This window comes from Ambystoma mexicanum, unplaced genomic scaffold (genome assembly GCF_040938575.1).
Source record: "Ambystoma mexicanum isolate Mex_15411 unplaced genomic scaffold, UKY_AmexF1_1 Mex_scaf48, whole genome shotgun sequence".
Lineage (NCBI taxonomy): Eukaryota > Metazoa > Chordata > Amphibia > Caudata > Ambystomatidae > Ambystoma > Ambystoma mexicanum.
Window position 1 is genome coordinate 1,729,668 of NW_027182464.1, and position 26,792 is coordinate 1,756,459.

Sequence of the window (26,792 nt, forward strand, 5' to 3'; positions counted from 1 at the left end):
CTGCTGATTTAAGGATTGCTCAACCTTCGGCCCACGTCTAATTTCCTTGGCTATGCCCTTGACATCTTTTACAGCTTGTATTGGTGGGAGATGATGTGAGTTTATCAAGAGCAACGGGATATGAGGCATGTGGGCCATAAAAAACATGTCTAGGATCTTTTTTTATAAGAAAGTCTCTTTAAGTAGGGAACTTTGGACAACACTGCTGAGAGCAAAAGGATTACACAAAAGGTAAGCGGGTCAGTGGGTCAAGGGATAGCACATCTGACTGTGAGTCCGTTTATTGTAAGTCCAAATCCTACCTGTTTCAACATTTTTCCAGGCTTTTTGTTTCATTTCTTAACAGATCCATTCCTATGTACCTCAGCAAAACATGTACTAATATTGGAATGAAAATGGGAAAATAGAATTGGCCCCTGCTTCAAAGGATGACACGCACATTCGTAAAGCATTCACTATTTTTGGCACACGACAGGACAGAAACTTTCTTAATCTGCAAGTATTTATTTTTTAATACATCTTTTTTTAATGAAGATTGAAATTGTATTTTCATACATAATACACGACAACACAATACATTTTGGGCCAAATTCAACACTAATGCCTCGGGAGACTTTTACTTGTGAGTCCTATTGACTGAATGAACAGCCCCATCTCCTTCAATTTCTTGACTTGTACTTTTAGAAGTGGCACGCTGCTTTTGTTTTTTATCCCATTCTACCAAACTGAGTATTATCACTTTTCCTCTTGTTGTGCACTCCAGCGTCAACTGCTTTAAGGAGCTATTTGCAAACATCGCTCTGAACTACAGCTTTACTTGCTTCTAGGCCTTAATCTTTAATTGTGGCTTAGCAGTGTACTCCGGATTTGGCTGCTTTTAGTTGGTTAATTCTTTTTTTATTTCTGTAACTTTCAAACAGTCCGATTGTGAAATACCATTGTCACAATGTGCTGCAGTGCAGGAAAACTTAAAATGAATGGTAGGGAGAGGAAGAGGGAGGGGGGGGTTATGGGGGATGGGAAGGAGGGAGGGAGGGAGGGAGGAGAGAGAGACAGAGAGAGAGAAAACAAAGAAAATATGGTTTTCGGTGGCTATGTGTTTGCATGGAAAAGATTTTAGGCTTTTAATCATGTGGAAAGGGGCTCTGTGGCTGGCATGGCAGCCTGTTGATGCTTTGTTGAGTTGCTTGGAACATGCAAGGAAGGAGACCTGAAGCACTCCCGACCAGGTTGCATGTCTCCAAGTTACTGAAATCCCACAGACCTTCTCCCCGTGCCACAAAGTTCTGGGAGATGAGCTCTGCAGTTGTTCCCCACAAGTCGCCAAGCTCCCCAGATTTACTTTCTCAGAGTTGCTAGTTACTGCTACCCTACCTCGACCACTATATTTTGCCCAGATACTTGCTACTGTGGAGTAAGCAGGGGTAAGAAAGAGAGCGAGGGGGTTTGCCTATGCAAATCATCTGCCAGGATCCTACCTGGGAGGTCATTCCATCTCACCAGCTGACACCTGGGCAGCGGCAGGTAATTTGGAGAACAGATATATACGGACAGGCCACAAAGCAAAGGCTGAGCTGTTGATTGAGGATCCCTTTTGCCATGTCTCCCCAAGTTACAGAGGTCCAGAAAATTCCACCCTCAGCTCTCATAGAGAGGTCCTTGGCCGATCGTGGCCGATCAGAGGAGGGAAGTGTCGGAGGTGACTGCACACTGCCTCACCTTCACTGCTTTCTACAGTGGTAATGCTTTTGCAGAAGGGGCCTGTACAAGTGATTTTGTTCTGCGCTGTGGGAAAGTGACATTTATCCACTGACATTAACCAAACTACTTGCGCTGTTCAACGCACATGCATGCAGAGAAATAATGTTATGTTTTTTGGGGAAGATCTAGAGGGTCCTGCTGATGATTCTTTTAAGCTGTCTGCTACTCTTGCTTTTACATAGAGTCTTCCCTGCCCAGGAATGTTTAAGGTATACTGTATGTCCCTCCCTTACAATGAAAACTCTGTTGAAAGCACAGAGGTACATAGGAATGGATCTGTTAAGAAATGAGACAAAAAGCCTGGAAAATGTAGAAACAGGTAGTATTTGGACTTAGCACATTTGACTGTGAGTTAGTTTATTGTATCAGTTGACCCACTGACCCCCTTACCTTTTGTGTAATACTTTTGCTCTCAGTGGGGTTGCCCAAAGTTCCCTTCTTAAAGCGGCTTTCTTATAAAAAAATCCTAGACCTGCTTTTTGTGGCACACATGCCTCATATCCCGTTGCAGTTGATAAAGTCACATCATCTCCCACCAGTACAAGCTGTAAAAGATGTCCAGGGCTTATCCAAGCAAACTAGACGTGGGTCGAAGGTTGAGCAATCCTTAAATCAGCAGCAAAGTTAAAATTGAAATCAGCCTCAGAATCCTTTATAGGATGGTCCAACATCTGTTGCTTACAGGGCTCAATCGGACAGCCTCTGGTGCTGACTCCTTAAGCCACCTCCTGTTTTTGCCTTGTCCTTGATACAGCCATGGGCCCACATACACTCAGAGGTACCGAGTTTTTCTCATGTCTATTGGGTCTATTGTGATGCTCTCAGGCTTGTATGACCCAGCCATTGTGATGGGGAGGGGGTTTTCATTTTGCAAGCACCCTGGACCATTAATCTTTATATCTTTAAATATAATTGGCATTAAACTAAAACCCTTTAGGGCCAGATCAATACAGCAGCAAAGAATGCTTATTCGTTGTTGTTTGCCTCTTCATTTCATACCACCCGATATCTAAATGGTGTTTGGACTTTCTGCCCTCTGAAATAAGGACATTTGGTATGGCAAACCTTTGACCAGAGGTCCTAATCAATGGTTTGATTGACTCTCCCTTTGCGCTTGCTTCTGCAACACATGTACTAATATTGGAATGATAATGGGAAATTTAAATCGGCCCCTGCTCTAAAGGATGACACGCACATTCGTAAAGCATTCACTATTTTTGGAACATGACTGGACAGAAACTTTCTTAATTTGCAAGTGTTGATTTTTTAATAGATCTTTCTTTATTGAAGATTGAAATTGTATGTTCATTCATATTACACGACAACACAATGCATTTTGCGCCAAATTCAACACTAATGCCTCAGGAGCCTTTTACTTGTGAGTCCTCTTGACTGAATGAACAGCCCCGTCCCCTTCAATTTCTTGACTTGTACTTTTACAAGTGGCACGCTTCTTTTGTTTTTTTTTATCCCATTCTACCAAACTCAGTATTATCACTTTCCCCCTTGTTGTGCACTCCAGCGTAAACTGCTTTAAGGTGCTATTTGCAAATATCGCTCTGAACTACAGCTTTACTTGCTTCTGGGCCTTAATCTTTAAATGGGGCTGAGCAGTGTACTCCGGGTTTGGCTGCTTTTAGTTGGTTGATTTCTTTTTTGATTTCTGTAACTTTCAAACAGTCCCATTGTGAAATACCATTGCCACAATGTGCTGCAGTGCATGAAAACTTAAAATTAATGGTAGGGAGAGGGAGAGGGGCTGGGGGGAAGAGAGAGTGCGGGAGGGTGGGAGGGAGCGAGGGAAGGAGACAGGGAGGAGAGAGAGAGAAAACAAAGAAAATATGGTATTTGGGGGCTATGTATTTGCATGGAAAAGATTTTAGCCTTTTAATCAAGTGGAAAGGGGCTCTGTGGTTGGTATCTCAGCCTGTTGATGCTTTGTTGAGTTGCTTGGAACATGCAAGGAAGGAGACCTGAAGCACTCCCGACCAGGTTGCATGTCTCCAAGTTACTGAAATCCAACAGACCTCCTCCCTGTGCCACAAACTTCTGGGCACTGAGCTCTGCAGTTGTTCCCCACAGGTCGCCAAGTGTCCCAGATTTACTTTCTCAGAGTTGCTAGTTACTGCTACCCCACCTCGACCACTATATTTTCCCCAGATACTTGCTACTGTGGAGTAAGCAGGGCTAAGAGAGAGGGAGAGGGGGTGTGCCTATGCAAATCATCTGCCAGTATGCTTCCTGGGAGGTCATTCCATCTCACCATCTGACACCTGGGCAGCGGCAGGTAATTTGGAGAACAGACATATTCGGACAGGCCACAGAGCAAAAGCTGGGCCGTTGATTGAGGATCCCTTTAGCCATGTCTCCCTAAGTTACTGAGGTCCAGAAAAATTCCACCCTCAGCTCTTATAGAGAGGTCCTTGGCCGATCGTGGCCGATCAGGGTCGGGGGTGGGGGGACTGCACACTGCCTCACCTTTTCACTGCTTTCTACAGCGGTAATGCTTTTGCAGAAGGGGCCTGTACAAGTGATTTTGTCTGCGCTGTGGGAAAGTGACATTTATCCACTGACATTAACCAAATTACTTGTGCTGTTCAACGCACATACATGCATAGAAATCATGTTATGTTTTTTGGGGAAGGTCTAGAGGGTCCTGCTGATGATTTATTAAGCTGTCTGCTACTCTTGCTTTTACATAGTCTTCCCTGCCCAGGCATGTTTAAGGCATACTGTATGTCCCTCCATTACAATGAAAACTCTGTTGAAAGCACAGAGGTACATAGGAGTGGATCTGTTAAGAACTGAAACAAAAAGCCTGGAAAAATGTCGAAACGCGTAGGATTTGGACTTACAATTAAATGACTCACATTCAGATGTGCTATCCCTTGCCCCCCTGACCCCCTTTCCTTTTGTGTAATCCTTTTGTTCTCAGTAGGGTTTTCCAAAGTGGCTTTCAAATAAAAGATCATAGACCTGCATTTTGTGGCACACATGCCTCATATCCCGTTGCTCTTGATAAACTCACATCATCTCCCACCAATACAAGCTGTAAAAGATTTTCAGGGCTTAGCCAAGCAAACTAGACGCGGGTCGAAGGTTGAGCAATCCTTTAATCAGCAGCAAAGTTAACATTGAAATAAGCCTCAGAATCTCTTAAAGGATGGTCCAACATCTGTTGCTGGCAGTGCGCAATGGGGCAGCCTGGGTGCTGACACCTTAAGCCATCTCCTATTCTTGCCTTGTCCTTGATCCAGCCATGGGCCCACATGCACTCAGAGGTACAGAGTGTTTCTCATGTCTCTGGGTCTGCTGTGATGCTCTCACTCTTGCATCACCCAGCCATCGTGATGGGGAGAGGGGTGTCGATTTGCAAGCACCGTTGAGCATGAATCTTTTTATCTTTAAATATAATTGGCATTAAACCAAACCCTTTAGGACCAGATCAATAAAGCAGCAAAGAATGCTGATGTATTGCTGTTTGCCGCTTAATTCCATACCATCCGACATCTAAATGGTGTTTGGTCAAACGTTTGCCATATCAAATGTCCTTATGTTAAAGAGCAGAAAGTCCAGAGGTCCTAATCAATGGTTTGGTTGGCTCTCCCTTTGCGCTTGCCTTAAGGCGTCAGCCCGATTGCGCCCTGCAAGCAACCAGTGTTGGCCCATCCTTTAAGAGATTCTGAAGCTGATTTCAATGTTATTTTTGCTGCTGATTTAAGGATTGCTCAACCTTCGGCCCACGTCTAATTTCCTTGGCTATGCCCTTGACATCTTTTACAGCTTGTATTGGTGGGAGATGATGTGAGTTTATCAAGAGCAACGGGATATGAGGCATGTGGGCCATAAAAAACATGTCTAGGATCTTTTTTTATAAGAAAGTCTCTTTAAGTAGGGAACTTTGGACAACACTGCTGAGAGCAAAAGGATTACACAAAAGGTAAGCGGGTCAGTGGGTCAAGGGATAGCACATCTGACTGTGAGTCCGTTTATTGTAAGTCCAAATCCTACCTGTTTCAACATTTTTCCAGGCTTTTTGTTTCATTTCTTAACAGATCCATTCCTATGTACCTCAGCAAAACATGTACTAATATTGGAATGAAAATGGGAAAATAGAATTGGCCCCTGCTTCAAAGGATGACACGCACATTCGTAAAGCATTCACTATTTTTGGCACACGACAGGACAGAAACTTTCTTAATCTGCAAGTATTTATTTTTTAATACATCTTTTTTTAATGAAGATTGAAATTGTATTTTCATACATAATACACGACAACACAATACATTTTGGGCCAAATTCAACACTAATGCCTCGGGAGACTTTTACTTGTGAGTCCTATTGACTGAATGAACAGCCCCATCTCCTTCAATTTCTTGACTTGTACTTTTAGAAGTGGCACGCTGCTTTTGTTTTTTATCCCATTCTACCAAACTGAGTATTATCACTTTTCCTCTTGTTGTGCACTCCAGCGTCAACTGCTTTAAGGAGCTATTTGCAAACATCGCTCTGAACTACAGCTTTACTTGCTTCTAGGCCTTAATCTTTAATTGTGGCTTAGCAGTGTACTCCGGATTTGGCTGCTTTTAGTTGGTTAATTCTTTTTTTATTTCTGTAACTTTCAAACAGTCCGATTGTGAAATACCATTGTCACAATGTGCTGCAGTGCAGGAAAACTTAAAATGAATGGTAGGGAGAGGAAGAGGGAGGGGGGGGTTATGGGGGATGGGAAGGAGGGAGGGAGGGAGGGAGGAGAGAGAGACAGAGAGAGAGAAAACAAAGAAAATATGGTTTTCGGTGGCTATGTGTTTGCATGGAAAAGATTTTAGGCTTTTAATCATGTGGAAAGGGGCTCTGTGGCTGGCATGGCAGCCTGTTGATGCTTTGTTGAGTTGCTTGGAACATGCAAGGAAGGAGACCTGAAGCACTCCCGACCAGGTTGCATGTCTCCAAGTTACTGAAATCCCACAGACCTTCTCCCCGTGCCACAAAGTTCTGGGAGATGAGCTCTGCAGTTGTTCCCCACAAGTCGCCAAGCTCCCCAGATTTACTTTCTCAGAGTTGCTAGTTACTGCTACCCTACCTCGACCACTATATTTTGCCCAGATACTTGCTACTGTGGAGTAAGCAGGGGTAAGAAAGAGAGCGAGGGGGTTTGCCTATGCAAATCATCTGCCAGGATCCTACCTGGGAGGTCATTCCATCTCACCAGCTGACACCTGGGCAGCGGCAGGTAATTTGGAGAACAGATATATACGGACAGGCCACAAAGCAAAGGCTGAGCTGTTGATTGAGGATCCCTTTTGCCATGTCTCCCCAAGTTACAGAGGTCCAGAAAATTCCACCCTCAGCTCTCATAGAGAGGTCCTTGGCCGATCGTGGCCGATCAGAGGAGGGAAGTGTCGGAGGTGACTGCACACTGCCTCACCTTCACTGCTTTCTACAGTGGTAATGCTTTTGCAGAAGGGGCCTGTACAAGTGATTTTGTTCTGCGCTGTGGGAAAGTGACATTTATCCACTGACATTAACCAAACTACTTGCGCTGTTCAACGCACATGCATGCAGAGAAATAATGTTATGTTTTTTGGGGAAGATCTAGAGGGTCCTGCTGATGATTCTTTTAAGCTGTCTGCTACTCTTGCTTTTACATAGAGTCTTCCCTGCCCAGGAATGTTTAAGGTATACTGTATGTCCCTCCCTTACAATGAAAACTCTGTTGAAAGCACAGAGGTACATAGGAATGGATCTGTTAAGAAATGAGACAAAAAGCCTGGAAAATGTAGAAACAGGTAGTATTTGGACTTAGCACATTTGACTGTGAGTTAGTTTATTGTATCAGTTGACCCACTGACCCCCTTACCTTTTGTGTAATACTTTTGCTCTCAGTGGGGTTGCCCAAAGTTCCCTTCTTAAAGCGGCTTTCTTATAAAAAAATCCTAGACCTGCTTTTTGTGGCACACATGCCTCATATCCCGTTGCAGTTGATAAAGTCACATCATCTCCCACCAGTACAAGCTGTAAAAGATTTCCAGGGCTTATCCAAGCAAACTAGACGTGGGTCGAAGGTTGAGCAATCCTTAAATCAGCAGCAAAGTTAAAATTGAAATCAGCCTCAGAATCCTTTATAGGATGGTCCAACATCTGTTGCTTACAGGGCTCAATCGGACAGCCTCTGGTGCTGACTCCTTAAGCCACCTCCTGTTTTTGCCTTGTCCTTGATACAGCCATGGGCCCACATACACTCAGAGGTACCGAGTTTTTCTCATGTCTATTGGGTCTATTGTGATGCTCTCAGGCTTGTATGACCCAGCCATTGTGATGGGGAGGGGGTTTTCATTTTGCAAGCACCCTGGACCATTAATCTTTATATCTTTAAATATAATTGGCATTAAACTAAAACCCTTTAGGGCCAGATCAATACAGCAGCAAAGAATGCTTATTCGTTGTTGTTTGCCTCTTCATTTCATACCACCCGATATCTAAATGGTGTTTGGACTTTCTGCCCTCTGAAATAAGGACATTTGGTATGGCAAACCTTTGACCAGAGGTCCTAATCAATGGTTTGATTGACTCTCCCTTTGCGCTTGCTTCTGCAACACATGTACTAATATTGGAATGATAATGGGAAATTTAAATCGGCCCCTGCTCTAAAGGATGACACGCACATTCGTAAAGCATTCACTATTTTTGGAACATGACTGGACAGAAACTTTCTTAATTTGCAAGTGTTGATTTTTTAATAGATCTTTCTTTATTGAAGATTGAAATTGTATGTTGATTCATATTACACGACAACACAATGCATTTTGCGCCAAATTCAACACTAATGCCTCAGGAGCCTTTTACTTGTGAGTCCTCTTGACTGAATGAACAGCCCCGTCCCCTTCAATTTCTTGACTTGTACTTTTACAAGTGGCACGCTTCTTTTGTTTTTTTTTATCCCATTCTACCAAACTCAGTATTATCACTTTCCCCCTTGTTGTGCACTCCAGCGTAAACTGCTTTAAGGTGCTATTTGCAAATATCGCTCTGAACTACAGCTTTACTTGCTTCTGGGCCTTAATCTTTAAATGGGGCTGAGCAGTGTACTCCGGGTTTGGCTGCTTTTAGTTGGTTGATTTCTTTTTTGATTTCTGTAACTTTCAAACAGTCCCATTGTGAAATACCATTGCCACAATGTGCTGCAGTGCATGAAAACTTAAAATTAATGGTAGGGAGAGGGAGAGGGGCTGGGGGGAAGAGAGAGTGCGGGAGGGTGGGAGGGAGCGAGGGAAGGAGACAGGGAGGAGAGAGAGAGAAAACAAAGAAAATATGGTATTTGGGGGCTATGTATTTGCATGGAAAAGATTTTAGCCTTTTAATCAAGTGGAAAGGGGCTCTGTGGTTGGTATCTCAGCCTGTTGATGCTTTGTTGAGTTGCTTGGAACATGCAAGGAAGGAGACCTGAAGCACTCCCGACCAGGTTGCATGTCTCCAAGTTACTGAAATCCAACAGACCTCCTCCCTGTGCCACAAACTTCTGGGCACTGAGCTCTGCAGTTGTTCCCCACAGGTCGCCAAGTGTCCCAGATTTACTTTCTCAGAGTTGCTAGTTACTGCTACCCCACCTCGACCACTATATTTTCCCCAGATACTTGCTACTGTGGAGTAAGCAGGGCTAAGAGAGAGGGAGAGGGGGTGTGCCTATGCAAATCATCTGCCAGTATGCTTCCTGGGAGGTCATTCCATCTCACCATCTGACACCTGGGCAGCGGCAGGTAATTTGGAGAACAGACATATTCGGACAGGCCACAGAGCAAAAGCTGGGCCGTTGATTGAGGATCCCTTTAGCCATGTCTCCCTAAGTTACTGAGGTCCAGAAAAATTCCACCCTCAGCTCTTATAGAGAGGTCCTTGGCCGATCGTGGCCGATCAGGGTCGGGGGTGGGGGGACTGCCTCACCTTTTCACTGCTTTCTACAGCGGTAATGCTTTTGCAGAAGGGGCCTGTACAAGTGATTTTGTCTGCGCTGTGGGAAAGTGACATTTATCCACTGACATTAACCAAATTACTTGTGCTGTTCAACGCACATACATGCATAGAAATCATGTTATGTTTTTTGGGGAAGGTCTAGAGGGTCCTGCTGATGATTTATTAAGCTGTCTGCTACTCTTGCTTTTACATAGTCTTCCCTGCCCAGGCATGTTTAAGGCATACTGTATGTCCCTCCATTACAATGAAAACTCTGTTGAAAGCACAGAGGTACATAGGAGTGGATCTGTTAAGAACTGAAACAAAAAGCCTGGAAAAATGTCGAAACGCGTAGGATTTGGACTTACAATTAAATGACTCACATTCAGATGTGCTATCCCTTGCCCCCCTGACCCCCTTTCCTTTTGTGTAATCCTTTTGTTCTCAGTAGGGTTTTCCAAAGTGGCTTTCAAATAAAAGATCATAGACCTGCATTTTGTGGCACACATGCCTCATATCCCGTTGCTCTTGATAAACTCACATCATCTCCCACCAATACAAGCTGTAAAAGATTTTCAGGGCTTAGCCAAGCAAACTAGACGCGGGTCGAAGGTTGAGCAATCCTTTAATCAGCAGCAAAGTTAACATTGAAATAAGCCTCAGAATCTCTTAAAGGATGGTCCAACATCTGTTGCTGGCAGTGCGCAATGGGGCAGCCTGGGTGCTGACACCTTAAGCCATCTCCTATTCTTGCCTTGTCCTTGATCCAGCCATGGGCCCACATGCACTCAGAGGTACAGAGTGTTTCTCATGTCTCTGGGTCTGCTGTGATGCTCTCACTCTTGCATCACCCAGCCATCGTGATGGGGAGAGGGGTGTCGATTTGCAAGCACCGTTGAGCATGAATCTTTTTATCTTTAAATATAATTGGCATTAAACCAAACCCTTTAGGACCAGATCAATAAAGCAGCAAAGAATGCTGATGTATTGCTGTTTGCCGCTTAATTCCATACCATCCGACATCTAAATGGTGTTTGGTCAAACGTTTGCCATATCAAATGTCCTTATGTTAAAGAGCAGAAAGTCCAGAGGTCCTAATCAATGGTTTGGTTGGCTCTCCCTTTGCGCTTGCCTTAAGGCGTCAGCCCGATTGCGCCCTGCAAGCAACCAGTGTTGGCCCATCCTTTAAGAGATTCTGAAGCTGATTTCAATGTTATTTTTGCTGCTGATTTAAGGATTGCTCAACCTTCGGCCCACGTCTAATTTCCTTGGCTATGCCCTTGACATCTTTTACAGCTTGTATTGGTGGGAGATGATGTGAGTTTATCAAGAGCAACGGGATATGAGGCATGTGGGCCATAAAAAACATGTCTAGGATCTTTTTTTATAAGAAAGTCTCTTTAAGTAGGGAACTTTGGACAACACTGCTGAGAGCAAAAGGATTACACAAAAGGTAAGCGGGTCAGTGGGTCAAGGGATAGCACATCTGACTGTGAGTCCGTTTATTGTAAGTCCAAATCCTACCTGTTTCAACATTTTTCCAGGCTTTTTGTTTCATTTCTTAACAGATCCATTCCTATGTACCTCAGCAAAACATGTACTAATATTGGAATGAAAATGGGAAAATAGAATTGGCCCCTGCTTCAAAGGATGACACGCACATTCGTAAAGCATTCACTATTTTTGGCACACGACAGGACAGAAACTTTCTTAATCTGCAAGTATTTATTTTTTAATACATCTTTTTTTAATGAAGATTGAAATTGTATTTTCATACATAATACACGACAACACAATACATTTTGGGCCAAATTCAACACTAATGCCTCGGGAGACTTTTACTTGTGAGTCCTATTGACTGAATGAACAGCCCCATCTCCTTCAATTTCTTGACTTGTACTTTTAGAAGTGGCACGCTGCTTTTGTTTTTTATCCCATTCTACCAAACTGAGTATTATCACTTTTCCTCTTGTTGTGCACTCCAGCGTCAACTGCTTTAAGGAGCTATTTGCAAACATCGCTCTGAACTACAGCTTTACTTGCTTCTAGGCCTTAATCTTTAATTGTGGCTTAGCAGTGTACTCCGGATTTGGCTGCTTTTAGTTGGTTAATTCTTTTTTTATTTCTGTAACTTTCAAACAGTCCGATTGTGAAATACCATTGTCACAATGTGCTGCAGTGCAGGAAAACTTAAAATGAATGGTAGGGAGAGGAAGAGGGAGGGGGGGTTATGGGGGATGGGAAGGAGGGAGGGAGGGAGGGAGGAGAGAGAGACAGAGAGAGAGAAAACAAAGAAAATATGGTTTTCGGTGGCTATGTGTTTGCATGGAAAAGATTTTAGGCTTTTAATCATGTGGAAAGGGGCTCTGTGGCTGGCATGGCAGCCTGTTGATGCTTTGTTGAGTTGCTTGGAACATGCAAGGAAGGAGACCTGAAGCACTCCCGACCAGGTTGCATGTCTCCAAGTTACTGAAATCCCACAGACCTTCTCCCCGTGCCACAAAGTTCTGGGAGATGAGCTCTGCAGTTGTTCCCCACAAGTCGCCAAGCTCCCCAGATTTTCTTTCTCAGAGTTGCTAGTTACTGCTACCCTACCTCGACCACTATATTTTGCCCAGATACTTGCTACTGTGGAGTAAGCAGGGGTAAGAAAGAGAGCGAGGGGGTTTGCCTATGCAAATCATCTGCCAGGATCCTACCTGGGAGGTCATTCCATCTCACCAGCTGACACCTGGGCAGCGGCAGGTAATTTGGAGAACAGATATATACGGACAGGCCACAAAGCAAAGGCTGAGCTGTTGATTGAGGATCCCTTTTGCCATGTCTCCCCAAGTTACAGAGGTCCAGAAAATTCCACCCTCAGCTCTCATAGAGAGGTCCTTGGCCGATCGTGGCCGATCAGAGGAGGGAAGTGTCGGAGGTGACTGCACACTGCCTCACCTTCACTGCTTTCTACAGTGGTAATGCTTTTGCAGAAGGGGCCTGTACAAGTGATTTTGTTCTGCGCTGTGGGAAAGTGACATTTATCCACTGACATTAACCAAACTACTTGCGCTGTTCAACGCACATGCATGCAGAGAAATAATGTTATGTTTTTTGGGGAAGATCTAGAGGGTCCTGCTGATGATTCTTTTAAGCTGTCTGCTACTCTTGCTTTTACATAGAGTCTTCCCTGCCCAGGAATGTTTAAGGTATACTGTATGTCCCTCCCTTACAATGAAAACTCTGTTGAAAGCACAGAGGTACATAGGAATGGATCTGTTAAGAAATGAGACAAAAAGCCTGGAAAATGTAGAAACAGGTAGTATTTGGACTTAGCACATTTGACTGTGAGTTAGTTTATTGTATCAGTTGACCCACTGACCCCCTTACCTTTTGTGTAATACTTTTGCTCTCAGTGGGGTTGCCCAAAGTTCCCTTCTTAAAGCGGCTTTCTTATAAAAAAATCCTAGACCTGCTTTTTGTGGCACACATGCCTCATATCCCGTTGCAGTTGATAAAGTCACATCATCTCCCACCAGTACAAGCTGTAAAAGATTTCCAGGGCTTATCCAAGCAAACTAGACGTGGGTCGAAGGTTGAGCAATCCTTAAATCAGCAGCAAAGTTAAAATTGAAATCAGCCTCAGAATCCTTTATAGGATGGTCCAACATCTGTTGCTTACAGGGCTCAATCGGACAGCCTCTGGTGCTGACTCCTTAAGCCACCTCCTGTTTTTGCCTTGTCCTTGATACAGCCATGGGCCCACATACACTCAGAGGTACCGAGTTTTTCTCATGTCTATTGGGTCTATTGTGATGCTCTCAGGCTTGTATGACCCAGCCATTGTGATGGGGAGGGGGTTTTCATTTTGCAAGCACCCTGGACCATTAATCTTTATATCTTTAAATATAATTGGCATTAAACTAAAACCCTTTAGGGCCAGATCAATACAGCAGCAAAGAATGCTTATTCGTTGTTGTTTGCCTCTTCATTTCATACCACCCGATATCTAAATGGTGTTTGGACTTTCTGCCCTCTGAAATAAGGACATTTGGTATGGCAAACCTTTGACCAGAGGTCCTAATCAATGGTTTGATTGACTCTCCCTTTGCGCTTGCTTCTGCAACACATGTACTAATATTGGAATGATAATGGGAAATTTAAATCGGCCCCTGCTCTAAAGGATGACACGCACATTCGTAAAGCATTCACTATTTTTGGAACATGACTGGACAGAAACTTTCTTAATTTGCAAGTGTTGATTTTTTAATAGATCTTTCTTTATTGAAGATTGAAATTGTATGTTCATTCATATTACACGACAACACAATGCATTTTGCGCCAAATTCAACACTAATGCCTCAGGAGCCTTTTACTTGTGAGTCCTCTTGACTGAATGAACAGCCCCGTCCCCTTCAATTTCTTGACTTGTACTTTTACAAGTGGCACGCTTCTTTTGTTTTTTTTTATCCCATTCTACCAAACTCAGTATTATCACTTTCCCCCTTGTTGTGCACTCCAGCGTAAACTGCTTTAAGGTGCTATTTGCAAATATCGCTCTGAACTACAGCTTTACTTGCTTCTGGGCCTTAATCTTTAAATGGGGCTGAGCAGTGTACTCCGGGTTTGGCTGCTTTTAGTTGGTTGATTTCTTTTTTGATTTCTGTAACTTTCAAACAGTCCCATTGTGAAATACCATTGCCACAATGTGCTGCAGTGCATGAAAACTTAAAATTAATGGTAGGGAGAGGGAGAGGGGCTGGGGGGAAGAGAGAGTGCTTTGCGAGGGAAGGAGACAGGGAGGAGAGAGAGAGAAAACAAAGAAAATATGGTATTTGGGGGCTATGTATTTGCATGGAAAAGATTTTAGCCTTTTAATCAAGTGGAAAGGGGCTCTGTGGTTGGTATCTCAGCCTGTTGATGCTTTGTTGAGTTGCTTGGAACATGCAAGGAAGGAGACCTGAAGCACTCCCGACCAGGTTGCATGTCTCCAAGTTACTGAAATCCAACAGACCTCCTCCCTGTGCCACAAACTTCTGGGCACTGAGCTCTGCAGTTGCTCCCCACAGGTCGCCAAGTGTCCCAGATTTACTTTCTCAGAGTTGCTAGTTACTGCTACCCCACCTCGACCACTATATTTTCCCCAGATACTTGCTACTGTGGAGTAAGCAGGGCTAAGAGAGAGGGAGAGGGGGTGTGCCTATGCAAATCATCTGCCAGTATGCTTCCTGGGAGGTCATTCCATCTCACCATCTGACACCTGGGCAGCGGCAGGTAATTTGGAGAACAGACATATTCGGACAGGCCACAGAGCAAAAGCTGGGCCGTTGATTGAGGATCCCTTTAGCCATGTCTCCCTAAGTTACTGAGGTCCAGAAAAATTCCACCCTCAGCTCTTATAGAGAGGTCCTTGGCCGATCGTGGCCGATCAGGGTCGGGGGTGGGGGGACTGCACACTGCCTCACCTTTTCACTGCTTTCTACAGCGGTAATGCTTTTGCAGAAGGGGCCTGTACAAGTGATTTTGTCTGCGCTGTGGGAAAGTGACATTTATCCACTGACATTAACCAAATTACTTGTGCTGTTCAACGCACATACATGCATAGAAATCATGTTATGTTTTTTGGGGAAGGTCTAGAGGGTCCTGCTGATGATTTATTAAGCTGTCTGCTACTCTTGCTTTTACATAGTCTTCCCTGCCCAGGCATGTTTAAGGCATACTGTATGTCCCTCCATTACAATGAAAACTCTGTTGAAAGCACAGAGGTACATAGGAGTGGATCTGTTAAGAACTGAAACAAAAAGCCTGGAAAAATGTCGAAACGCGTAGGATTTGGACTTACAATTAAATGACTCACATTCAGATGTGCTATCCCTTGCCCCCCTGACCCCCTTTCCTTTTGTGTAATCCTTTTGTTCTCAGTAGGGTTTTCCAAAGTGGCTTTCAAATAAAAGATCATAGACCTGCATTTTGTGGCACACATGCCTCATATCCCGTTGCTCTTGATAAACTCACATCATCTCCCACCAATACAAGCTGTAAAAGATTTTCAGGGCTTAGCCAAGCAAACTAGACGCGGGTCGAAGGTTGAGCAATCCTTTAATCAGCAGCAAAGTTAACATTGAAATAAGCCTCAGAATCTCTTAAAGGATGGTCCAACATCTGTTGCTGGCAGTGCGCAATGGGGCAGCCTGGGTGCTGACACCTTAAGCCATCTCCTATTCTTGCCTTGTCCTTGATCCAGCCATGGGCCCACATGCACTCAGAGGTACAGAGTGTTTCTCATGTCTCTGGGTCTGCTGTGATGCTCTCACTCTTGCATCACCCAGCCATCGTGATGGGGAGAGGGGTGTCGATTTGCAAGCACCGTTGAGCATGAATCTTTTTATCTTTAAATATAATTGGCATTAAACCAAACCCTTTAGGACCAGATCAATAAAGCAGCAAAGAATGCTGATGTATTGCTGTTTGCCGCTTAATTCCATACCATCCGACATCTAAATGGTGTTTGGTCAAACGTTTGCCATATCAAATGTCCTTATGTTAAAGAGCAGAAAGTCCAGAGGTCCTAATCAATGGTTTGGTTGGCTCTCCCTTTGCGCTTGCCTTAAGGCGTCAGCCCGATTGCGCCCTGCAAGCAACCAGTGTTGGCCCATCCTTTAAGAGATTCTGAAGCTGATTTCAATGTTATTTTTGCTGCTGATTTAAGGATTGCTCAACCTTCGGCCCACGTCTAATTTCCTTGGCTATGCCCTTGACATCTTTTACAGCTTGTATTGGTGGGAGATGATGTGAGTTTATCAAGAGCAACGGGATATGAGGCATGTGGGCCATAAAAAACATGTCTAGGATCTTTTTTTATAAGAAAGTCTCTTTAAGTAGGGAACTTTGGACAACACTGCTGAGAGCAAAAGGATTACACAAAAGGTAAGCGGGTCAGTGGGTCAAGGGATAGCACATCTGACTGTGAGTCCGTTTATTGTAAGTCCAAATCCTACCTGTTTCAACATTTTTCCAGGCTTTTTGTTTCATTTCTTAACAGATCCATTCCTATGTACCTCAGCAAAACATGTACTAATATTGGAATGAAAATGGGAAAATAGAATTGGCCCCTGCTTCAAAGGATGACACGCACATTCGTAAAGCATTCACTATTTTTGGCACACGACAGGACAGAAACTTTCTTAATCTGCAAGTATTTATTTTTTAATACATCTTTTTTTAATGAAGATTGAAATTGTATTTTCATACATAATACACGACAACACAATACATTTTGGGCCAAATTCAACACTAATGCCTCGGGAGACTTTTACTTGTGAGTCCTATTGACTGAATGAACAGCCCCATCTCCTTCAATTTCTTGACTTGTACTTTTAGAAGTGGCACGCTGCTTTTGTTTTTTATCCCATTCTACCAAACTGAGTATTATCACTTTTCCTCTTGTTGTGCACTCCAGCGTCAACTGCTTTAAGGAGCTATTTGCAAACATCGCTCTGAACTACAGCTTTACTTGCTTCTAGGCCTTAATCTTTAATTGTGGCTTAGCAGTGTACTCCGGATTTGGCTGCTTTTAGTTGGTTAATTCTTTTTTTATTTCTGTAACTTTCAAACAGTCCGATTGTGAAATACCATTGTCACAATGTGCTGCAGTGCAGGAAAACTTAAAATGAATGGTAGGGAGAGGAAGAGGGAGGGGGGGTTATGGGGGATGGGAAGGAGGGAGGGAGGGAGGGAGGAGAGACAGAGAGAGAGAAAACAAAGAAAATATGGTTTTCGGTGGCTATGTGTTTGCATGGAAAAGATTTTAGGCTTTTAATCATGTGGAAAGGGGCTCTGTGGCTGGCATGGCAGCCTGTTGATGCTTTGTTGAGTTGCTTGGAACATGCAAGGAAGGAGACCTGAAGCACTCCCGACCAGGTTGCATGTCTCCAAGTTACTGAAATCCCACAGACCTTCTCCCCGTGCCACAAAGTTCTGGGAGATGAGCTCTGCAGTTGTTCCCCACAAGTCGCCAAGCTCCCCAGATTTTCTTTCTCAGAGTTGCTAGTTACTGCTACCCTACCTCGACCACTATATTTTGCCCAGATACTTGCTACTGTGGAGTAAGCAGGGGTAAGAAAGAGAGCGAGGGGGTTTGCCTATGCAAATCATCTGCCAGGATCCTACCTGGGAGGTCATTCCATCTCACCAGCTGACACCTGGGCAGCGGCAGGTAATTTGGAGAACAGATATATACGGACAGGCCACAAAGCAAAGGCTGAGCTGTTGATTGAGGATCCCTTTTGCCATGTCTCCCCAAGTTACAGAGGTCCAGAAAATTCCACCCTCAGCTCTCATAGAGAGGTCCTTGGCCGATCGTGGCCGATCAGAGGAGGGAAGTGTCGGAGGTGACTGCACACTGCCTCACCTTCACTGCTTTCTACAGTGGTAATGCTTTTGCAGAAGGGGCCTGTACAAGTGATTTTGTTCTGCGCTGTGGGAAAGTGACATTTATCCACTGACATTAACCAAACTACTTGCGCTGTTCAACGCACATGCATGCAGAGAAATAATGTTATGTTTTTTGGGGAAGATCTAGAGGGTCCTGCTGATGATTCTTTTAAGCTGTCTGCTACTCTTGCTTTTACATAGAGTCTTCCCTGCCCAGGAATGTTTAAGGTATACTGTATGTCCCTCCCTTACAATGAAAACTCTGTTGAAAGCACAGAGGTACATAGGAATGGATCTGTTAAGAAATGAGACAAAAAGCCTGGAAAATGTAGAAACAGGTAGTATTTGGACTTAGCACATTTGACTGTGAGTTAGTTTATTGTATCAGTTGACCCACTGACCCCCTTACCTTTTGTGTAATACTTTTGCTCTCAGTGGGGTTGCCCAAAGTTCCCTTCTTAAAGCGGCTTTCTTATAAAAAAATCCTAGACCTGCTTTTTGTGGCACACATGCCTCATATCCCGTTGCAGTTGATAAAGTCACATCATCTCCCACCAGTACAAGCTGTAAAAGATTTCCAGGGCTTATCCAAGCAAACTAGACGTGGGTCGAAGGTTGAGCAATCCTTAAATCAGCAGCAAAGTTAAAATTGAAATCAGCCTCAGAATCCTTTATAGGATGGTCCAACATCTGTTGCTTACAGGGCTCAATCGGACAGCCTCTGGTGCTGACTCCTTAAGCCACCTCCTGTTTTTGCCTTGTCCTTGATACAGCCATGGGCCCACATACACTCAGAGGTACCGAGTTTTTCTCATGTCTATTGGGTCTATTGTGATGCTCTCAGGCTTGTATGACCCAGCCATTGTGATGGGGAGGGGGTTTTCATTTTGCAAGCACCCTGGACCATTAATCTTTATATCTTTAAATATAATTGGCATTAAACTAAAACCCTTTAGGGCCAGATCAATACAGCAGCAAAGAATGCTTATTCGTTGTTGTTTGCCTCTTCATTTCATACCACCCGATATCTAAATGGTGTTTGGACTTTCTGCCCTCTGAAATAAGGACATTTGGTATGGCAAACCTTTGACCAGAGGTCCTAATCAATGGTTTGATTGACTCTCCCTTTGCGCTTGCTTCTGCAACACATGTACTAATATTGGAATGATAATGGGAAATTTAAATCGGCCCCTGCTCTAAAGGATGACACGCACATTCGTAAAGCATTCACTATTTTTGGAACATGACTGGACAGAAACTTTCTTAATTTGCAAGTGTTGATTTTTTAATAGATCTTTCTTTATTGAAGATTGAAATTGTATGTTGATTCATATTACACGACAACACAATGCATTTTGCGCCAAATTCAACACTAATGCCTCAGGAGCCTTTTACTTGTGAGTCCTCTTGACTGAATGAACAGCCCCGTCCCCTTCAATTTCTTGACTTGTACTTTTACAAGTGGCACGCTTCTTTTGTTTTTTTTTATCCCATTCTACCAAACTCAGTATTATCACTTTCCCCCTTGTTGTGCACTCCAGCGTAAACTGCTTTAAGGTGCTATTTGCAAATATCGCTCTGAACTACAGCTTTACTTGCTTCTGGGCCTTAATCTTTAAATGGGGCTGAGCAGTGTACTCCGGGTTTGGCTGCTTTTAGTTGGTTGATTTCTTTTTTGATTTCTGTAACTTTCAAACAGTCCCATTGTGAAATACCATTGCCACAATGTGCTGCAGTGCATGAAAACTTAAAATTAATGGTAGGGAGAGGGAGAGGGGCTGGGGGGAAGAGAGAGTGCTTTGCGAGGGAAGGAGACAGGGAGGAGAGAGAGAGAAAACAAAGAAAATATGGTATTTGGGGGCTATGTATTTGCATGGAAAAGATTTTAGCCTTTTAATCAAGTGGAAAGGGGCTCTGTGGTTGGTATCTCAGCCTGTTGATGCTTTGTTGAGTTGCTTGGAACATGCAAGGAAGGAGACCTGAAGCACTCCCGACCAGGTTGCATGTCTCCAAGTTACTGAAATCCAACAGACCTCCTCCCTGTGCCACAAACTTCTGGGCACTGAGCTCTGCAGTTGTTCCCCACAGGTCGCCAAGTGTCCCAGATTTACTTTCTCAGAGTTGCTAGTTACTGCTACCCCACCTCGACCACTATATTTTCCCCAGATACTTGCTACTGTGGAGTAAGCAGGGCTAAGAGAGAGGGAGAGGGGGTGTGCCTATGCAAATCATCTGCCAGTATGCTTCCTGGGAGGTCATTCCATCTCACCATCTGACACCTGGGCAGCGGCAGGTAATTTGGAGAACAGACATATTCGGACAGGCCACAGAGCAAAAGCTGGGCCGTTGATTGAGGATCCCTTTAGCCATGTCTCCCTAAGTTACTGAGGTCCAGAAAAATTCCACCCTCAGCTCTTATAGAGAGGTCCTTGGCCGATCGTGGCCGATCAGGGTCGGGGGTGGGGGGACTGCACACTGCCTCACCTTTTCACTGCTTTCTACAGCGGTAATGCTTTTGCAGAAGGGGCCTGTACAAGTGATTTTGTCTGCGCTGTGGGAAAGTGACATTTATCCACTGACATTAACCAAATTACTTGTGCTGTTCAACGCACATACATGCATAGAAATCATGTTATGTTTTTTGGGGAAGGTCTAGAGGGTCCTGCTGATGATTTATTAAGCTGTCTGCTACTCTTGCTTTTACATAGTCTTCCCTGCCCAGGCATGTTTAAGGCATACTGTATGTCCCTCCATTACAATGAAAACTCTGTTGAAAGCACAGAGGTACATAGGAGTGGATCTGTTAAGAACTGAAACAAAAAGCCTGGAAAAATGTCGAAACGCGTAGGATTTGGACTTACAATTAAATGACTCACATTCAGATGTGCTATCCCTTGCCCCCCTGACCCCCTTTCCTTTTGTGTAATCCTTTTGTTCTCAGTAGGGTTTTCCAAAGTGGCTTTCAAATAAAAGATCATAGACCTGCATTTTGTGGCACACATGCCTCATATCCCGTTGCTCTTGATAAACTCACATCATCTCCCACCAATACAAGCTGTAAAAGATTTTCAGGGCTTAGCCAAGCAAACTAGACGCGGGTCGAAGGTTGAGCAATCCTTTAATCAGCAGCAAAGTTAACATTGAAATAAGCCTCAGAATCTCTTAAAGGATGGTCCAACATCTGTTGCTGGCAGTGCGCAATGGGGCAGCCTGGGTGCTGACACCTTAAGCCATCTCCTATTCTTGCCTTGTCCTTGATCCAGCCATGGGCCCACATGCACTCAGAGGTACAGAGTGTTTCTCATGTCTCTGGGTCTGCTGTGATGCTCTCACTCTTGCATCACCCAGCCATCGTGATGGGGAGAGGGGTGTCGATTTGCAAGCACCGTTGAGCATGAATCTTTTTATCTTTAAATATAATTGGCATTAAACCAAACCCTTTAGGACCAGATCAATAAAGCAGCAAAGAATGCTGATGTATTGCTGTTTGCCGCTTAATTCCATACCATCCGACATCTAAATGGTGTTTGGTCAAACGTTTGCCATATCAAATGTCCTTATGTTAAAGAGCAGAAAGTCCAGAGGTCCTAATCAATGGTTTGGTTGGCTCTCCCTTTGCGCTTGCCTTAAGGCGTCAGCCCGATTGCGCCCTGCAAGCAACCAGTGTTGGCCCATCCTTTAAGAGATTCTGAAGCTGATTTCAATGTTATTTTTGCTGCTGATTTAAGGATTGCTCAACCTTCGGCCCACGTCTAATTTCCTTGGCTATGCCCTTGACATCTTTTACAGCTTGTATTGGTGGGAGATGATGTGAGTTTATCAAGAGCAACGGGATATGAGGCATGTGGGCCATAAAAAACATGTCTAGGATCTTTTTTTATAAGAAAGTCTCTTTAAGTAGGGAACTTTGGACAACACTGCTGAGAGCAAAAGGATTACACAAAAGGTAAGCGGGTCAGTGGGTCAAGGGATAGCACATCTGACTGTGAGTCCGTTTATTGTAAGTCCAAATCCTACCTGTTTCAACATTTTTCCAGGCTTTTTGTTTCATTTCTTAACAGATCCATTCCTATGTACCTCAGCAAAACATGTACTAATATTGGAATGAAAATGGGAAAATAGAATTGGCCCCTGCTTCAAAGGATGACACGCACATTCGTAAAGCATTCACTATTTTTGGCACACGACAGGACAGAAACTTTCTTAATCTGCAAGTATTTATTTTTTAATACATCTTTTTTTAATGAAGATTGAAATTGTATTTTCATACATAATACACGACAACACAATACATTTTGGGCCAAATTCAACACTAATGCCTCGGGAGACTTTTACTTGTGAGTCCTATTGACTGAATGAACAGCCCCATCTCCTTCAATTTCTTGACTTGTACTTTTAGAAGTGGCACGCTGCTTTTGTTTTTTATCCCATTCTACCAAACTGAGTATTATCACTTTTCCTCTTGTTGTGCACTCCAGCGTCAACTGCTTTAAGGAGCTATTTGCAAACATCGCTCTGAACTACAGCTTTACTTGCTTCTAGGCCTTAATCTTTAATTGTGGCTTAGCAGTGTACTCCGGATTTGGCTGCTTTTAGTTGGTTAATTCTTTTTTTATTTCTGTAACTTTCAAACAGTCCGATTGTGAAATACCATTGTCACAATGTGCTGCAGTGCAGGAAAACTTAAAATGAATGGTAGGGAGAGGAAGAGGGAGGGGGGGGTTATGGGGGATGGGAAGGAGGGAGGGAGGGAGGGAGGAGAGAGAGACAGAGAGAGAGAAAACAAAGAAAATATGGTTTTCGGTGGCTATGTGTTTGCATGGAAAAGATTTTAGGCTTTTAATCATGTGGAAAGGGGCTCTGTGGCTGGCATGGCAGCCTGTTGATGCTTTGTTGAGTTGCTTGGAACATGCAAGGAAGGAGACCTGAAGCACTCCCGACCAGGTTGCATGTCTCCAAGTTACTGAAATCCCACAGACCTTCTCCCCGTGCCACAAAGTTCTGGGAGATGAGCTCTGCAGTTGTTCCCCACAAGTCGCCAAGCTCCCCAGATTTACTTTCTCAGAGTTGCTAGTTACTGCTACCCTACCTCGACCACTATATTTTGCCCAGATACTTGCTACTGTGGAGTAAGCAGGGGTAAGAAAGAGAGCGAGGGGGTTTGCCTATGCAAATCATCTGCCAGGATCCTACCTGGGAGGTCATTCCATCTCACCAGCTGACACCTGGGCAGCGGCAGGTAATTTGGAGAACAGATATATACGGACAGGCCACAAAGCAAAGGCTGAGCTGTTGATTGAGGATCCCTTTTGCCATGTCTCCCCAAGTTACAGAGGTCCAGAAAATTCCACCCTCAGCTCTCATAGAGAGGTCCTTGGCCGATCGTGGCCGATCAGAGGAGGGAAGTGTCGGAGGTGACTGCACACTGCCTCACCTTCACTGCTTTCTACAGTGGTAATGCTTTTGCAGAAGGGGCCTGTACAAGTGATTTTGTTCTGCGCTGTGGGAAAGTGACATTTATCCACTGACATTAACCAAACTACTTGCGCTGTTCAACGCACATGCATGCAGAGAAATAATGTTATGTTTTTTGGGGAAGATCTAGAGGGTCCTGCTGATGATTCTTTTAAGCTGTCTGCTACTCTTGCTTTTACATAGAGTCTTCCCTGCCCAGGAATGTTTAAGGTATACTGTATGTCCCTCCCTTACAATGAAAACTCTGTTGAAAGCACAGAGGTACATAGGAATGGATCTGTTAAGAAATGAGACAAAAAGCCTGGAAAATGTAGAAACAGGTAGTATTTGGACTTAGCACATTTGACTGTGAGTTAGTTTATTGTATCAGTTGACCCACTGACCCCCTTACCTTTTGTGTAATACTTTTGCTCTCAGTGGGGTTGCCCAAAGTTCCCTTCTTAAAGCGGCTTTCTTATAAAAAAATCCTAGACCTGCTTTTTGTGGCACACATGCCTCATATCCCGTTGCAGTTGATAAAGTCACATCATCTCCCACCAGTACAAGCTGTAAAAGATTTCCAGGGCTTATCCAAGCAAACTAGACGTGGGTCGAAGGTTGAGCAATCCTTAAATCAGCAGCAAAGTTAAAATTGAAATCAGCCTCAGAATCCTTTATAGGATGGTCCAACATCTGTTGCTTACAGGGCTCAATCGGACAGCCTCTGGTGCTGACTCCTTAAGCCACCTCCTGTTTTTGCCTTGTCCTTGATACAGCCATGGGCCCACATACACTCAGAGGTACCGAGTTTTTCTCATGTCTATTGGGTCTATTGTGATGCTCTCAGGCTTGTATGACCCAGCCATTGTGATGGGGAGGGGGTTTTCATTTTGCAAGCACCCTGGACCATTAATCTTTATATCTTTAAATATAATTGGCATTAAACTAAAACCCTTTAGGGCCAGATCAATACAGCAGCAAAGAATGCTTATTCGTTGTTGTTTGCCTCTTCATTTCATACCACCCGATATCTAAATGGTGTTTGGACTTTCTGCCCTCTGAAATAAGGACATTTGGTATGGCAAACCTTTGACCAGAGGTCCTAATCAATGGTTTGATTGACTCTCCCTTTGCGCTTGCTTCTGCAACACATGTACTAATATTGGAATGATAATGGGAAATTTAAATCGGCCCCTGCTCTAAAGGATGACACGCACATTCGTAAAGCATTCACTATTTTTGGAACATGACTGGACAGAAACTTTCTTAATTTGCAAGTGTTGATTTTTTAATAGATCTTTCTTTATTGAAGATTGAAATTGTATGTTCATTCATATTACACGACAACACAATGCATTTTGCGCCAAATTCAACACTAATGCCTCAGGAGCCTTTTACTTGTGAGTCCTCTTGACTGAATGAACAGCCCCGTCCCCTTCAATTTCTTGACTTGTACTTTTACAAGTGGCACGCTTCTTTTGTTTTTTTTTATCCCATTCTACCAAACTCAGTATTATCACTTTCCCCCTTGTTGTGCACTCCAGCGTAAACTGCTTTAAGGTGCTATTTGCAAATATCGCTCTGAACTACAGCTTTACTTGCTTCTGGGCCTTAATCTTTAAATGGGGCTGAGCAGTGTACTCCGGGTTTGGCTGCTTTTAGTTGGTTGATTTCTTTTTTGATTTCTGTAACTTTCAAACAGTCCCATTGTGAAATACCATTGCCACAATGTGCTGCAGTGCATGAAAACTTAAAATTAATGGTAGGGAGAGGGAGAGGGGCTGGGGGGAAGAGAGAGTGCTTTGCGAGGGAAGGAGACAGGGAGGAGAGAGAGAGAAAACAAAGAAAATATGGTATTTGGGGGCTATGTATTTGCATGGAAAAGATTTTAGCCTTTTAATCAAGTGGAAAGGGGCTCTGTGGTTGGTATCTCAGCCTGTTGATGCTTTGTTGAGTTGCTTGGAACATGCAAGGAAGGAGACCTGAAGCACTCCCGACCAGGTTGCATGTCTCCAAGTTACTGAAATCCAACAGACCTCCTCCCTGTGCCACAAACTTCTGGGCACTGAGCTCTGCAGTTGTTCCCCACAGGTCGCCAAGTGTCCCAGATTTACTTTCTCAGAGTTGCTAGTTACTGCTACCCCACCTCGACCACTATATTTTCCCCAGATACTTGCTACTGTGGAGTAAGCAGGGCTAAGAGAGAGGGAGAGGGGGTGTGCCTATGCAAATCATCTGCCAGTATGCTTCCTGGGAGGTCATTCCATCTCACCATCTGACACCTGGGCAGCGGCAGGTAATTTGGAGAACAGACATATTCGGACAGGCCACAGAGCAAAAGCTGGGCCGTTGATTGAGGATCCCTTTAGCCATGTCTCCCTAAGTTACTGAGGTCCAGAAAAATTCCACCCTCAGCTCTTATAGAGAGGTCCTTGGCCGATCGTGGCCGATCAGGGTCGGGGGTGGGGGGACTGCACACTGCCTCACCTTTTCACTGCTTTCTACAGCGGTAATGCTTTTGCAGAAGGGGCCTGTACAAGTGATTTTGTCTGCGCTGTGGGAAAGTGACATTTATCCACTGACATTAACCAAATTACTTGTGCTGTTCAACGCACATACATGCATAGAAATCATGTTATGTTTTTTGGGGAAGGTCTAGAGGGTCCTGCTGATGATTTATTAAGCTGTCTGCTACTCTTGCTTTTACATAGTCTTCCCTGCCCAGGCATGTTTAAGGCATACTGTATGTCCCTCCATTACAATGAAAACTCTGTTGAAAGCACAGAGGTACATAGGAGTGGATCTGTTAAGAACTGAAACAAAAAGCCTGGAAAAATGTCGAAACGCGTAGGATTTGGACTTACAATTAAATGACTCACATTCAGATGTGCTATCCCTTGCCCCCCTGACCCCCTTTCCTTTTGTGTAATCCTTTTGTTCTCAGTAGGGTTTTCCAAAGTGGCTTTCAAATAAAAGATCATAGACCTGCATTTTGTGGCACACATGCCTCATATCCCGTTGCTCTTGATAAACTCACATCATCTCCCACCAATACAAGCTGTAAAAGATTTTCAGGGCTTAGCCAAGCAAACTAGACGCGGGTCGAAGGTTGAGCAATCCTTTAATCAGCAGCAAAGTTAACATTGAAATAAGCCTCAGAATCTCTTAAAGGATGGTCCAACATCTGTTGCTGGCAGTGCGCAATGGGGCAG

General features: G+C 44.0%; 5 non-coding genes across 5 annotated transcripts; all 5 read left to right on the forward strand.

Annotated features, from left to right (window-relative positions):
• Positions 1-2,873: 2,873 nt before the first annotated feature.
• Positions 2,874-2,980, forward strand: LOC138560762 (U6 spliceosomal RNA). The gene has a single exon (XR_011299228.1). It is a non-coding gene; the product is annotated as a U6 spliceosomal RNA (small nuclear RNA).
• A 5,363-nt stretch (positions 2,981-8,343) lies between these two features.
• On the forward strand, positions 8,344-8,450 carry LOC138560763 (U6 spliceosomal RNA). Its single transcript, XR_011299229.1, has one exon. It is a non-coding gene; the product is annotated as a U6 spliceosomal RNA (small nuclear RNA).
• A 5,355-nt stretch (positions 8,451-13,805) lies between these two features.
• LOC138560764 (U6 spliceosomal RNA) lies at positions 13,806-13,912 on the forward strand. Its single transcript, XR_011299230.1, has one exon. It is a non-coding gene; the product is annotated as a U6 spliceosomal RNA (small nuclear RNA).
• A 5,345-nt stretch (positions 13,913-19,257) lies between these two features.
• On the forward strand, positions 19,258-19,364 carry LOC138560765 (U6 spliceosomal RNA). The gene has a single exon (XR_011299231.1). It is a non-coding gene; the product is annotated as a U6 spliceosomal RNA (small nuclear RNA).
• Positions 19,365-24,714: 5,350 nt separating this feature from the next.
• Positions 24,715-24,821, forward strand: LOC138560766 (U6 spliceosomal RNA). Its single transcript, XR_011299232.1, has one exon. It is a non-coding gene; the product is annotated as a U6 spliceosomal RNA (small nuclear RNA).
• Positions 24,822-26,792: the final 1,971 nt, after the last annotated feature.